The following is a 12,372-nucleotide window of genomic DNA, read 5'->3' as shown; positions in this document are numbered from 1 at the left end:
TAAATAGGCATGCTTTTTACCTAAAATATTTAAATTGTAATGCCTCTTTTGTGTTAGAGTTCTTCGTTTGCTTCGAACTTGCTGTGGTTTAATATTTACCATTTGTAGCAACTCTTCATCAGTCGTTGACGGACCCCCAACACCTGAATCACCGTCAGTTCACATGACAGCCACTGTCACACACCACTGAGTGCTGGGTCAGCTTTTGCTAAGAAGAAGACAAAGTGTTGAAAACGAAATACGCTAAACGCAGATTGAAACGACAATTCCACTATCAGAAAAAATAATTTAGCAACCTACTTCTTCAGTTTGCATAGCAGAGGAATCCGATGATTCACTACTCAAAGAAGCCATCTTCGCAGCAGTCAATATTGGGGCCTGACAGCTCAGGTGTCACACTTCAAAACCGGCAAGTCGGCTAATTTAAGCATAAACTCCAAATTTGTAACCATGCCTACATAGCTCAAGACATTTTTCAAATGGTTGTGATGTTTTAGAATGCCCCACCATATCCCCCCGCCCCAAAATCACACGTGTTTTATCGAGAGTGAAAAGTAATCACGTTGAATTAAAATATGTAAGCTTATTTCAATGACAAATTCTCAACAACTTTACAAAAGTTTGAAATGATTTTCCACGTACCAAGAACGTAAAGTCTTTAAACCTTAAAAATATTAACATACAACCCAAGCCTCAAATGATGTGTGTTTCTCTAGAAAAGAAATTACATTGAATCAAAAAATGTAAAACTTATTTCTTCTTTTGAGAAGAGCATTGTAGGGCGGGTCTTTATATTTTAGTGGATAGGTCATAAAAGTGTTAAAATAATAATTGAATAAGACACATTCAGCAGCGATAACTTATAAGCACGAGCAAAAATTGATCTTTATAACGCTTATAGATTTTAACAATATAACAGACTTTACTAAAATGTTTACTTTTAAAATAAATATTACATCACAACATGTCCACACCCAGGCACCTGCCGTTAAAGGTTATGGGATGTAGAGATACAGTATATAAGGTTCATGATAAGAATAAATGGCTGGCGATAAACCTTTCCTCGATCCTTTGCGGACTTGTAAAACTGTTTATGATCAGAATAAAAAACGCTCATGCTAATACACAAGCACCTGTGTCTCACCAAAGCTGACAAATAAAAAGCCAAAAAATCGCACTGCACGTGTGAACAGGGGAATGAGCGAGCAAGCGGGGATAGGGCGCCTCCTGCGCTTAAAAGCTTACAGCACCTGGTATTCCCAGGCGTTCTCCCATCCAAGTACTAACCAGGCCCATCCCTGTTTAGCTTCCGAGATCAGACGAGATCAGGCGTGCTCAAGGGGGTGTGGCCATAAGCATGAACCGGATTCGCTGGCACCCTTCTTATAGAGAGTAGTTCAGGTGGGTAGCTGCGTCAGCATGCGTAGGCTGCAAAGGAACAAGTAATAGGTTTATTCCATGCTGAAAAAAAGAAGAAAGAGAACACAACGTTTCGGCCGTGGAGCCTTCTTCAGGTGTCAAGCTGGTGACACCTGAAGAAGGCTCCACGGCCGAAACGTTGCGTTCTCTTTCTTTTTTTCAGCATGGAATAAACCTATTACTTGTTCCTTCTTATAGAGAGGACAACTCCGTCACCTCTTTTACGACGCTGCTTTTTTTCCCTTGCGTTTTTCTCTTCTTCCCACGTTCTCTCTCTTCACTGCCTTCTTCCCCACTCTATTTCACTTCAGCCTTTCACTCTTGCTTCCTTCCAATAAGGACGGAGCTGCGGGAGACAGGGCGCTATAGAGGATCGCTGTGGAGAGCTGCTGCTGTGCTTTGACATCTGAGCTCTGTGGAAAACGATCTCAATACAATTCTGAAAAACGCGACTCCCCAAACGCCAGCCGAACAAGTCTCCACAGCCGAAGAGCTGTGTCTCTTTTCAGCTGGCGATAGACCTTTCCTCGATCCTTTGCGGACTTGTAAAACTGTTCATGATCAGAATAAAAAATGCTCACGCTAATACACAAGCACCCGTGTCTCGCCAAAGCTGACAAATAAACAGACGGACAAGCCGCACTGCACGTGTGAACAGGGGAATGAGTGAGCGAGCGGGGATAGGGCGCCTCCTGCGCTTAAAAGCTTACAGCACCTGGTATTCCCAGGCGGTCTCCCATCCAAGTACTAACCAGGCCCATCCCTGTTTAGCTTCCGAGATCAGATGAGATCAGGCGTGCTCAAGGGGGTGTGGCCGTAAGTGAGAGCAAGGCTCGCTGGCACCCTTCTTATAGAGAGGACAGCTCCGTCACCTCTTTTACGACGCTGCTTTTTTTTCCCTTGCGTTTTTCTCTTCTTCCCAAGTTCTCTCTCTTCACTGCCTTCGTCCCCGCTCTATTTCACTTCAGCCTTTCACTCTTGCTTCCTTCCAATGAGGACGGAGCTGCGGGAGAAAGGGCGCTATAGAGGATCGCTGTGGAGAGCTGCTGCTGTGCTTTGACATCTGAGCTCTGTGGAAAACGATCTCAATACAATTCTGAAAAACGCGACTCCCCGAACGCCAGCCGAACAAGTCTCCACAGCCGAAGCGCTGTGTCTCTTTTCAGCTAGCGATAAACCTTTCCTCGATCCTTTGCGGACTTGTAAAACTGTTCATGATCAGAATAAAAAACGCTCACGCTAATACACAAGCACCCGTGTCTCGCCAAAGCTGACAAATAAACAGACGGACAAGCCGCACTGCACGTGTGAACAGGGGAATGAGCAAGCGAGCGGGGATAGGGCACCTCCTGCGCTTAAAAGCTTACAGCAGCTGGTATTCCCAGGCGGTCTCCCATCCAAATACTAACCAGGCCCATCCCTGTTTAGCTTCCGAGATCAGACGAGATCAGGCGTGCTCAAGGGGGTGTGGCCGTAAGCGAGAGCAAGGCTCGCTGGCACCCTTCTTATAGAGAGGACAGCTCCGTCACCTCTTTTACGACGCTGCTTTTTTTCCCTTGCGTTTTTCTCTTCTTCCCACGTTCTCTCTCTTCACTGCCTTCTTCCCCACTCTATTTCACTTCAGCCTTTCACTCTTGCTTCCTTCCAATGAGGACGGAGCTGCGGGAGAAAGGGCGCTATAGAGGATCGCTGTGGAGAGCTGCTGCTGTGCTTTGACATCTGAGCTCTGTGGAAAACGATCTCAATACAATTCTGAAAAACGCGACTCCCCGAACGCCAGCCGAACAAGTCTCCACAGCCGAAGCGCTGTGTCTCTTTTCAGCTGGCGATAAACCTTTCCTCGATCCTTTGCGAACTTGTAAAACTGTTCATGATCAGAATAAAAAACGCTCACGCTAATACACAAGCACCCGTGTCTCGCCAAAGCTGACAAATAAACGGACGGACAAGCCGCACTGCACGTGTGAACAGGGGAATGAGAGAGCGAGCGGGGATAGGGCGCCTCCTGCGCTTAAAAGCTTACAGCACCTGGTATTCCCAGGCAGTGTCCCATCCAAGTACTAACCAGGCCCATCCCTGTTAAGCTTCCGAGATCAGACGAGATCAGGCGTGCTCAAGGGGGTGTGGCCGTAAGCGAGAGCAATGCTCGCTGGCACCCTTCTTATAGAGAGGACAGCTCCGTCACCTCTTTTACGACGCTGCTTTTTTTCCCTTGCGTTTTTCTCTTCTTCCCACGTTCTCTCTCTTCACTGCCTTCGTCCCCGCTCTATTTCATTTCAGCCTTTCACTTGTAGCGGCAATGGTTGTTAATAAGACAGAATTACTTGTTGCTGTGCTTTTTCAAATGAGGCCCCATCTCTCTGTTCATCTCTGTGGCTGCACCACAGAAACTATTCATGCAGGCTGATTTAAAGATGTTTTCTTTTGATAAGGGACAGCTCCCAAATGGGGATGCACTTAGCTAAGCCTAGCTATCATGATCAATGGTCATCCATTGGCGCCTATCTGTCTAGGGTGTGCCAGATGGACATCTGGACTGCATTCCTAAGTGTCAGGAGTAAGTGACTCACATCTCACCTTGATCAACCAATCAGGGACTGGTAGGGCTGAGTAACCCACGTGGGACTCTGATGCCCATGGAACTTTCAGCCAATGAACGAGCTGAAGTTCCTCCAGGTAAAAACAGGCAACACAGAGGGCCTGAGAGACTATTTCCTGGACTTTTCTAAAGGGAATTCAAAGGAGAAATCCAGGGCAGGACGGCCCAGGAGCAAAAGGCTCCCAAGGGCAGGACATTCTCGCAGCGCGCTTCCTGACCATCCTAAGACTCAGCCCGGACAACCATGGAACGGCCAGTGTGTCCGAGTGCTAGAGCTTTCCTTTGTTCTAAGAGTCTAGAGCGGAGGTTGCCAGAGAGTAACCAGAGGATCCACCTGAGGTAAGCACCAGCAGCAAGCCTTGTGAACAGGTCAGAACTGTGGACAGCTGAATCACTATTCAGAACTAGCGCTTCATCAGGAATGAACCGGTCCTCTTCCTGACTTGCTGGGACCCACAGTCATCTTTTCTCCTGTGCACAAACTTTACTAGTTAAAGCCAACACTAACTAGCCGGTCAGTGAGCATCTGCAGCACAGCACAGCCTGGCACGGAGCCAGAGAGCCCGCAGGAGATCTGAATCCCCAGAGATTGGATGAGTATTCAACTTCAATGCATTACAGCTTGAGAATTCAATTGTTATCCCAACCAGTTGTTATCAATTTTATTCCTAAGATTTATGTACTTGTTTTCAGTATCTAATGTAGAAGTTGTAACCAAGTTCACTTTATGAAATGGTCTCAATGAATGATATACTGAACGTATGTTCTCTTGATATATGTAACTCTTTGTAACTGATTGTATATATACCTTTTGTATTCTGATAACCCTCTCGATAAGATCTGTTAGGTTTATATGCATATTTTATGTATTAATAAATGTATCCTCGTGTATTAGTACCCGTGTGTGCGTTGTTTGAGTTATTTCGCATGGTTGGATTCTAAGGCCATCAAAAGAATCATTTTGTGATTTACGGCTACAATTAATAAATGTCCACGTAAATGCCCAAACCCTACAGAACTGGTGCCTTCAGAGAGCACACTACATTTATTGGCATCCCTGGACTCATTTCAGTCATACCTGGGCTATGGTAAGACTGAAATGAGTCAACCAAGCGGAATAATTCAATATAAAACGCTGCAGGTTTCATACGCGACAATACAGTGTGCTGAAAGCTGAAAGGAAAAAAGTTCCCCTTGCTCTTTAAGCAGTGCTTGATTGTTTTGTGATCTTTTGCGATCTACCGGGTTGATTGCATACTTGATCTTGTGGTTTTCTGTGGTAGAACTGTGATTTCGTACTTAAAAGTAATACTCTTTAAGTTTAACGATGGTTGCTAAAAGGTCTGAATTCGAGTCGCTATTAAGCACTCTCTCTAGCAGCGACAGGTCTGACCACGATCTCCGTCATATCTCCGTCAGCGGAGAAGCTAGGAGAATAAACCTCCATTCTCTGAGAGAGCTAGCGAAGGACATGGAGAGATTTGACCCTGCAGTGTCAGAGAATGATATCAAGAGTTATATTCAAGACCTCAGGTATACCCTGCAGTACCTGCCAAACGCCACAGAACAGGAGAAAGTGTTTCTGGTCAGGAAAACTAGCAGCAGAGCTGTACATGAGTGGATGGCTAGGCAGATGAAGAAAGTCTGTGATGACTTTGAAGAGCTGTGTCAAGCACTTATCCGAGAATACAGTGCGTTTATTGACCCGACTGCCGCGATAGCCGCCGCCCTTAACATTAAGCACGAGAGAGCAGAGTCCCCTCGCGAATATTATGAGAGACTTAGACGAACTTATTTTGCAGGGTGAAATGATGAGGGTTGCGAAGAGAACACACATTTCAAGGGTTTATTCATTGCGAATCTCCACCCATCAGTCAGAAAGATGATCTTAATGCATACAGATGCACAGACCATGAAAATGACTGATATTAAGAGATTCATGCAGAAAGCCTGGGAGTATGATGTCCAAAGTCGCTCTGAGCAAAAAGCTGTTAAAGCGATTGTGTTCGCCGTCAGAGCCAGCAGGGTTAATTCCCCCCTGCTCGAAGGAGCACAGGCTCCTGAGCTGGCTAAGCCCCGTTCCAAAGCAGGCACACAGGACCGCACCCAGCGTCCTAAGTTCCATGAGAACACCGGGGAAGGGAAAGGGCTAGATAAAGCTGAACAAAAGGATTCAGTAGCCGCCCGCCTGGCCAGGCTTGAACAAGTTTTATTAGGACAGAGACAACCGCTCCCCAAGGCTGCCGGAAGCGTGAATGAGCTGATACTCTCCACTGGAGGAGGTGGAGACCCGCCCCCTCTCCCTCCCTCAGTCTATCTGATTGAGCGGAAGGGTTCCTGCCTGGATGAGGTCAGCCACTCCCAAGTGAGTGCTGACTCCACCCCTGAAGTCACAGAGCAGGCAGTAAAACAGAGAGGAAAAGCAGGAAGCTTTTACCTCAAGGCTGCCATGGGAGATGTCTTACACAGTGATACATTGATTGACACTGAGGTTGAAAGGTGTTTGATGTCATACAGCAAGCTCAAACGGGTAGAAAAAGAAAAGGGCATGTGACTCAGAGATGAACCTTTGGTGGATCACCAGAAAGGCAAGATGTGAAAACAGGTCAAGGCTCCTAAGCCTTCTGTACAGAAGGAAAGGGGGGCCAAGAGGCAGACTGTGCTCACACAGTGCCCACCGAACACAGAAGCCTATGTGGAGATTCCTTCTGTTCCCTCTGGACAAGAAATAAAAATATTTTCTTGTTCCCCGGATATACAGGGAAGTCATGTCCCGGCTGAGGTCACAACAGCCTCCATGCAACAGGAGCGGTGCTCCAAGCAGCTGCCTGATCCACCAGGTAAAGCACACCCCTTTTACATCCCTAAAGAGGAGCAGATCTCCCCACCTGGCGATGAAAAGGAGCTTTCCCTGTGCACCCTGGCATCCAAGAGGGGTCAGGACCACCACCCTGCAGTGGTGGAAGGGATCCAGATGGCAGGAGAGCAGGTTGGTGATGTAGCCCTCACCCTTAGCCCTGAGAGGTCCTCTATCAGTGAGGATGTGCTTGAGCAGCTGTCACAGGGCCACCACCAGGTGCCCCTGGTGCAACATTCACAGGTTAGACAGGAGGTCCAGCTGGACGCTGAGACTACTGCGCTGTGGACACACCTGATCCCAGATGCCGATTCCCTCTGCTGTGACCCAGGGAACCTGCAGTCAGGTAACATTATTTCTCACAACTACCAGGTAGTGAGTGAGACCGACCTGATTTTCCTGCCTCAACGGCAGGGTTTCCAACACACCCAGTCCCCCAGAAGGGACAAGGAATGAAAGCCATGCCGGTTTTCCTACAGCCACCAGCTCAGTCTGTCAGTCTGAGTCTGACCAACAGTGGTTCAGCCAGACTGGAGCTGGATGGTCAAGCCACCCACCTGTTAGTGCAGAACATGGCAAAGGAGGGTGTCAGAATCCCCGCCCGCACTGACATGGGCCTGGTGGGTGATAGTGAGTTCAAAGACAGTGAACTAGCTATCCCTCTGCTGGAGCAGCTCCCTGAACCCCTAGCGAGGGAAGGGGGGAGCAAGCAGGTGCCCTACACCCACGCCCAGCGAACGATTGTAAACATGCTGATAGAGGGATTCCTTAATCAGGAAGTTTGCAGGGTGGACCTGAACAGTGAGACTGGGGTAACAATTCCAGATCACTCAGGTGCTCCAGATGATCACTCAGCCAAGGGTCAGGCATACTCCACCGCTGCACCGCCCCCTGCAGGGTTCCTAGAGCACAGGCATGAACAAATCGAAAAAGCAGATGCCCTGGAAATGGAGGAGGAGCATCAACAGCTGCGTCAGATCTCCCCAGATTTCCAGGATGTTGGTGCCCAAGATGCCACATGGCATACTGAGAAAGACACCATGTACATGCTGCGCCAGCTTAGAAAGGTGACAGTCACTCAGAATGAGATGACTGAGATCAGCCACCCTAAAAGACTTTTAGGAGGACTGATCGCTGCTGCCACTGTTGTGCGTTTGCTATTTTTGGTAGGTTTGTTTGCTACTGGCACTCTCACCCTGACTGCCCCAAGAAGGCAGGTGTCAGAGATGCCAGAGGGTAGTGACAGACTGTATCAACAGCAGCAAAAGTTGGAAAGCATAGGGAAAACCCTACAGGCAATTTCCTATGCAACAGGGTTAAACCTTATCCCCCAACCAGTGGACATGATTGCCGGTGTTATACAGTGGGTTTATGCTTGTGTGCAACAGGCCAGAATGTTGACACAAGACCTGTTAAGGGAGTTCAGTGCCACTGTAGCCAGTCTAGCCATGGCACAATTCCCAACCCACTTGATTCCACTCTTCTCAGTAGAGGAGTATGTGACCTTAACCACCCCATCGCTCATAGCTCACCCAGAAGGCAATCGAAGATTGAATTCGGTTCCAAATCTTGAGATAGGTATGGCAACTAAAGCTATCCATTGGCTGTGTCTAAACGATTCACCAATGAAGGGTGTAAAGCTACTAACGAGCAGAGGGAGGTTAATGAACCCCATGAAGAACAGGTGGGAAGTATATGGCTGGTCAGCACACCACATTTAACTGTCACCATGACTTGTGACAGGCATGATACAGCTACCAAAATGCAGCTACCAAATCAAACAGTTTTCCTGCAAGTTCCCGAGGAGGCCACAGTGCTCTTGAACTTAACACTGTACGGTCTAGAACCAGACACATAAGACCAAACTTGAGGTCATGGATGCCTTCAGGTGCCACACTATTGAATTGGATAGAAATCCAAGAAACAGTAAGCCCTGAAGAGGTACAGGTAGTTAATTTTCTTTAATGGAACAAACCTCCAAACCACCCTAGCAGATACCCAACACAGGTGTCGTGGTTTATCGGGGGGCTGGGAACAGGAACTGTTGTTATTGTAACACTACTGCTGGGTAGATGAATCATGACTGAAAATGTACTCTGAATGCTGTACTCTTACATCAAGATGTACTCCGGGTAGCACGAATGAGTCAAAGGTATCATGTCAAAAGAAAGGAAGTGACTTCTCCCCAAATATCTGCCTACAGAGGTATCAGATACTGACAGTGAACTTTCTGATGTGTAATGTCTAGACTGAAATGATGTCTCCTACTGTGTTTATACATACTCCAGATGTTATTCATCCTGTTTGCTCCCAATGCTGGTTCTGGTATGAATCCTCGAGGAGTAATGTGGACATTTAAGGTTAATGTTCTAATGACAAGGGACATCACTTAACTCTGTTTTGTTTTGAAGGCAACAACGCCTCAGGACCTCGTGACCTTCAAAAAGGGGGGATATGTAGCGGCAATGCTTGTTAATAAGACAGAATTAAGTGTTGCTGTGCTTTCCCAAATGAGGCCCCATCTCTCTCTTCATCTCTGTGGTGCAGCCACAGAGAAGCTGTTCATGCAGGCTGATTTAAAGATGTTTTCTTTTGATAAGGGACAGCTCCCAAATGGGGATGCACTTAGCTAAGCCTGGCTATCATGATCAATGGTCATCCATTGGCGCCTATCTGTCTAGGGAGTGCCAGATGGACAACTGGACTGCATTCCTAGGTGTCAGGAGTAAGTGACTCATATCTCACCTTGATCAAACAAACAGGGACTGGTAGGGCCGAGTAACCCATGTGGGACTCTGATGCCCATGGAACTTTCAGCCAATGAACGAGCTGAAGTTCCTCCAGGTAAAAACAGGCAACACAGAGGGCCTGGGAGAAAATTCTGTGGACTTTTCTAAAGGGAATTCAAAGGAGAATTCCAGGGCAGGACGGCCCAGGAGCAGAAGGCTCCCAAGGGCAGGACATTCTCGCAGCGCGCCTCCTGACCATCCTGAGACTCAGCCCGGACAACCACGGAACGGCCAGTGTGTCCGAGTGCCAGAACTTTCCTTTGTTCTAAGAGTCTAGAGCGGAGGTTGCCAGAGAGTGACCAGAGGATCCACCCGAGGTTAGCACCAGCAGCAAGCCTCGTGAACAGGTCGGAACTGTGGACAGCTGAATCACTATTCAGAACTAGCGCTTCATCAGGAACGAACCGGTCCTCTTCCTGACTTGCTGGGATCCACAGTCATCTTTTCTCCTGTGCACAAACTATGCTAGTTAAAACCAACACTAACTAGCCGGTCAGTGAGCGTCAGCAGCGCACCGTCGCAAGCTGCACAGCACAGCCTGGCACGGAGCCAGAGTGCCCGCAGGAGATCTGAATCCCCAGAGATTGGATGAGTATTCAACTTCACTGCATTACAGCTCGAGAATTCAATTGTTATCCCAACCAGTTGATATCAATTTAATTACTAAGAGTTATGTACTTGTTTTGACTATCTAGCATAGAAGTTGTAACCAAGTTCACTTACGAAACGGTCTAAATGAATGATATACTGAACGTATGTCCTCTTGATATATGTAACTCTTCGTAACTGATTGAATATATACCTTTTGTATTCTGATAACCCTCTCGATAAGATCTGTTAGGTTTACATGCATATTCTATGTATTAATAAATGTATCCTCGTGTATTAGTACCTGTGTGTGTGCATTGTTTGAGTTATATCGCATGGTTGGATTCTAAAGCCATTAAAAGAATCATTTTGTGATTTACGGCTACAATTAATAATTGTCCCCGTAAATGCCCAAACCCTACAGAACTGGTGCCTTCAGAGAGCACACTGCACCCGAATACTTTTGCAAGAGACATTTCAGAATCCCAGTCAAATCCAGTACGATTGCTGGATCCTTCGAATTCGACTGAACTATAGCACAGATCTGCAGTCCACCATTAGAATACTGTGGGTGTGTTGTATAAGCCATACCGCCCAAAATAGTTCTAAAACAGGAGATGCATCCTCGTTTAGGAATGTGGTATAAAGTGAAATGGTCTGGGAAGAGTCCTACGTTTGAACAGTTCAAAATAGACGTAAAGGGGTATTTACGGACTCTTTCGAAATGTAAGAACAAGCTGTTCGTGAAGTATATCATTCATTTAGACCGTTTCGTAAATGAACTTGGTTATAACTTCTACATTGGATACTCAAAACAAGTACATAACTCTTAGGAATTAAATTGATATCAATTGGTTGGCATAACAATTGAATTCTCGAGTTGTAATGCATTGAAGTTGAATACTCATCCAATCTTTGGGGATTCAGATCTCCTGCGGGCTCTCTGGCTCTGTGCCAGGCTGTGCTGTGTGGCTTGCGACGGTGCGCTGCTGACGCTCACTGACCGGCTAGTTAGTGTTGGCTTTAACTAGCAAAGTTTGTGCACAGGAGAAAAGATGACTGTGGGTCCCAGCAAGTCAGGAAGAGGACCGGTTCGTTCCTGATGAAGCGCTAGTTCTGAATAGTGATTCAGCTGTCCACAGTTCCGACCTGTTCACGAGGCTTGCTGCTGATGCTAACCTTGGGTGAATCCACTGGTTACTCTCTGGCAACCTCCGCTCTAGACTCTTAGAACAAAGGAAAGTTCTGGCACTCGGACACACTGGCCGTTCCGTGGTTGTCCGGGCTGAGTCTCAGGATGGTCAGGAGGCGCGCTGCGAGAATGTCCTTCCCTTGGCAGCCTTCTGCTCCTGGGCCGTCCTGCCCTGGAATTCTGCTTTGAATTGTCCGAAAAAGTTCACAGAATTCTCTCAGGCCCTCTGTGTTGCCTGTTGTTACCTGGAGGAACTTCAGCTCGTTCATTGGCTGAAAGTTCCATGGGCATCAGAGTCCCACGTGGGTTACTCGGCCCTACAAGTCCCTGATTGGTTGATCAAGATGAGATATGAGTCATTTACTCCTGACACCTAGGAATGCAGTCCAGATGTCCATCTGGCACTCCCTAGACAGATAGGCGCCAATGGATGACCATTGATCATGATAGCCAGGCTTAGCTAAGTGCATCCCCCTTTGGGAGCTGTCCCTTATCAAAAGAAAACATCTTTAAATCAGCCTGCATGAATAGTTTCTCTGTGGCTGCACCACAGAGATGAACAGAGAGATGAGGCCTCATTTGGGAAAGCACCGCAACACTTAATTCTGTCTTATTAACAAGCATTGCCGCTACACGGGTTTGCTTCAGCCTTTGATAAAAAAAAGTGATCTGATCTGAAACTACCCAGCTTACAATCTCTGAGGTAGTTGTCACTAAACTCGGACGTGATGTGGCACACATGTGCCGTGTACCTTTACTTTTGTAAAGAACTGGTATCAGGAAAAGTTTCTTAATATTTCTTTTGATTAGCATGCAAGAAAATGTGATCATTATCTATGGAATTTCCCGCCAGCGTGGAGCTTGAATTCACAACCTTGAGACTCAGTGTTCAAGAGTCACAGAAGAGGTCGGCCTGGTCTTCAGTTTG

General features: G+C 47.0%; 1 non-coding gene and 3 pseudogenes across 1 annotated transcript; all 4 read right to left on the bottom strand.

The window, feature by feature from the left end:
• Positions 1 to 1,238: 1,238 nt before the first annotated feature.
• Positions 1,239 to 1,357, bottom strand: LOC148824731 (5S ribosomal RNA; annotated as a pseudogene).
• Positions 1,358 to 2,122: 765 nt separating this feature from the next.
• On the bottom strand, positions 2,123 to 2,241 carry LOC148824730 (5S ribosomal RNA). The gene has a single exon (XR_016092951.1). It is a non-coding gene; the product is annotated as a 5S ribosomal RNA (ribosomal RNA).
• Positions 2,242 to 2,779: 538 nt separating this feature from the next.
• LOC148824729 (5S ribosomal RNA) lies at positions 2,780 to 2,898 on the bottom strand (annotated as a pseudogene).
• A 537-nt stretch (positions 2,899 to 3,435) lies between these two features.
• Positions 3,436 to 3,554, bottom strand: LOC148824728 (5S ribosomal RNA; annotated as a pseudogene).
• Positions 3,555 to 12,372: the final 8,818 nt, after the last annotated feature.

The sequence above is a fragment of the Atractosteus spatula genome, chromosome 10 (genome assembly GCF_055471065.1).
Source record: "Atractosteus spatula isolate fAtrSpa1 chromosome 10, fAtrSpa1.hap1, whole genome shotgun sequence".
NCBI lineage: Eukaryota > Metazoa > Chordata > Actinopteri > Semionotiformes > Lepisosteidae > Atractosteus > Atractosteus spatula.
Note: the sequence above shows the minus strand (reverse complement) of the source record. Positions and strands in the feature narration are given on the sequence as shown.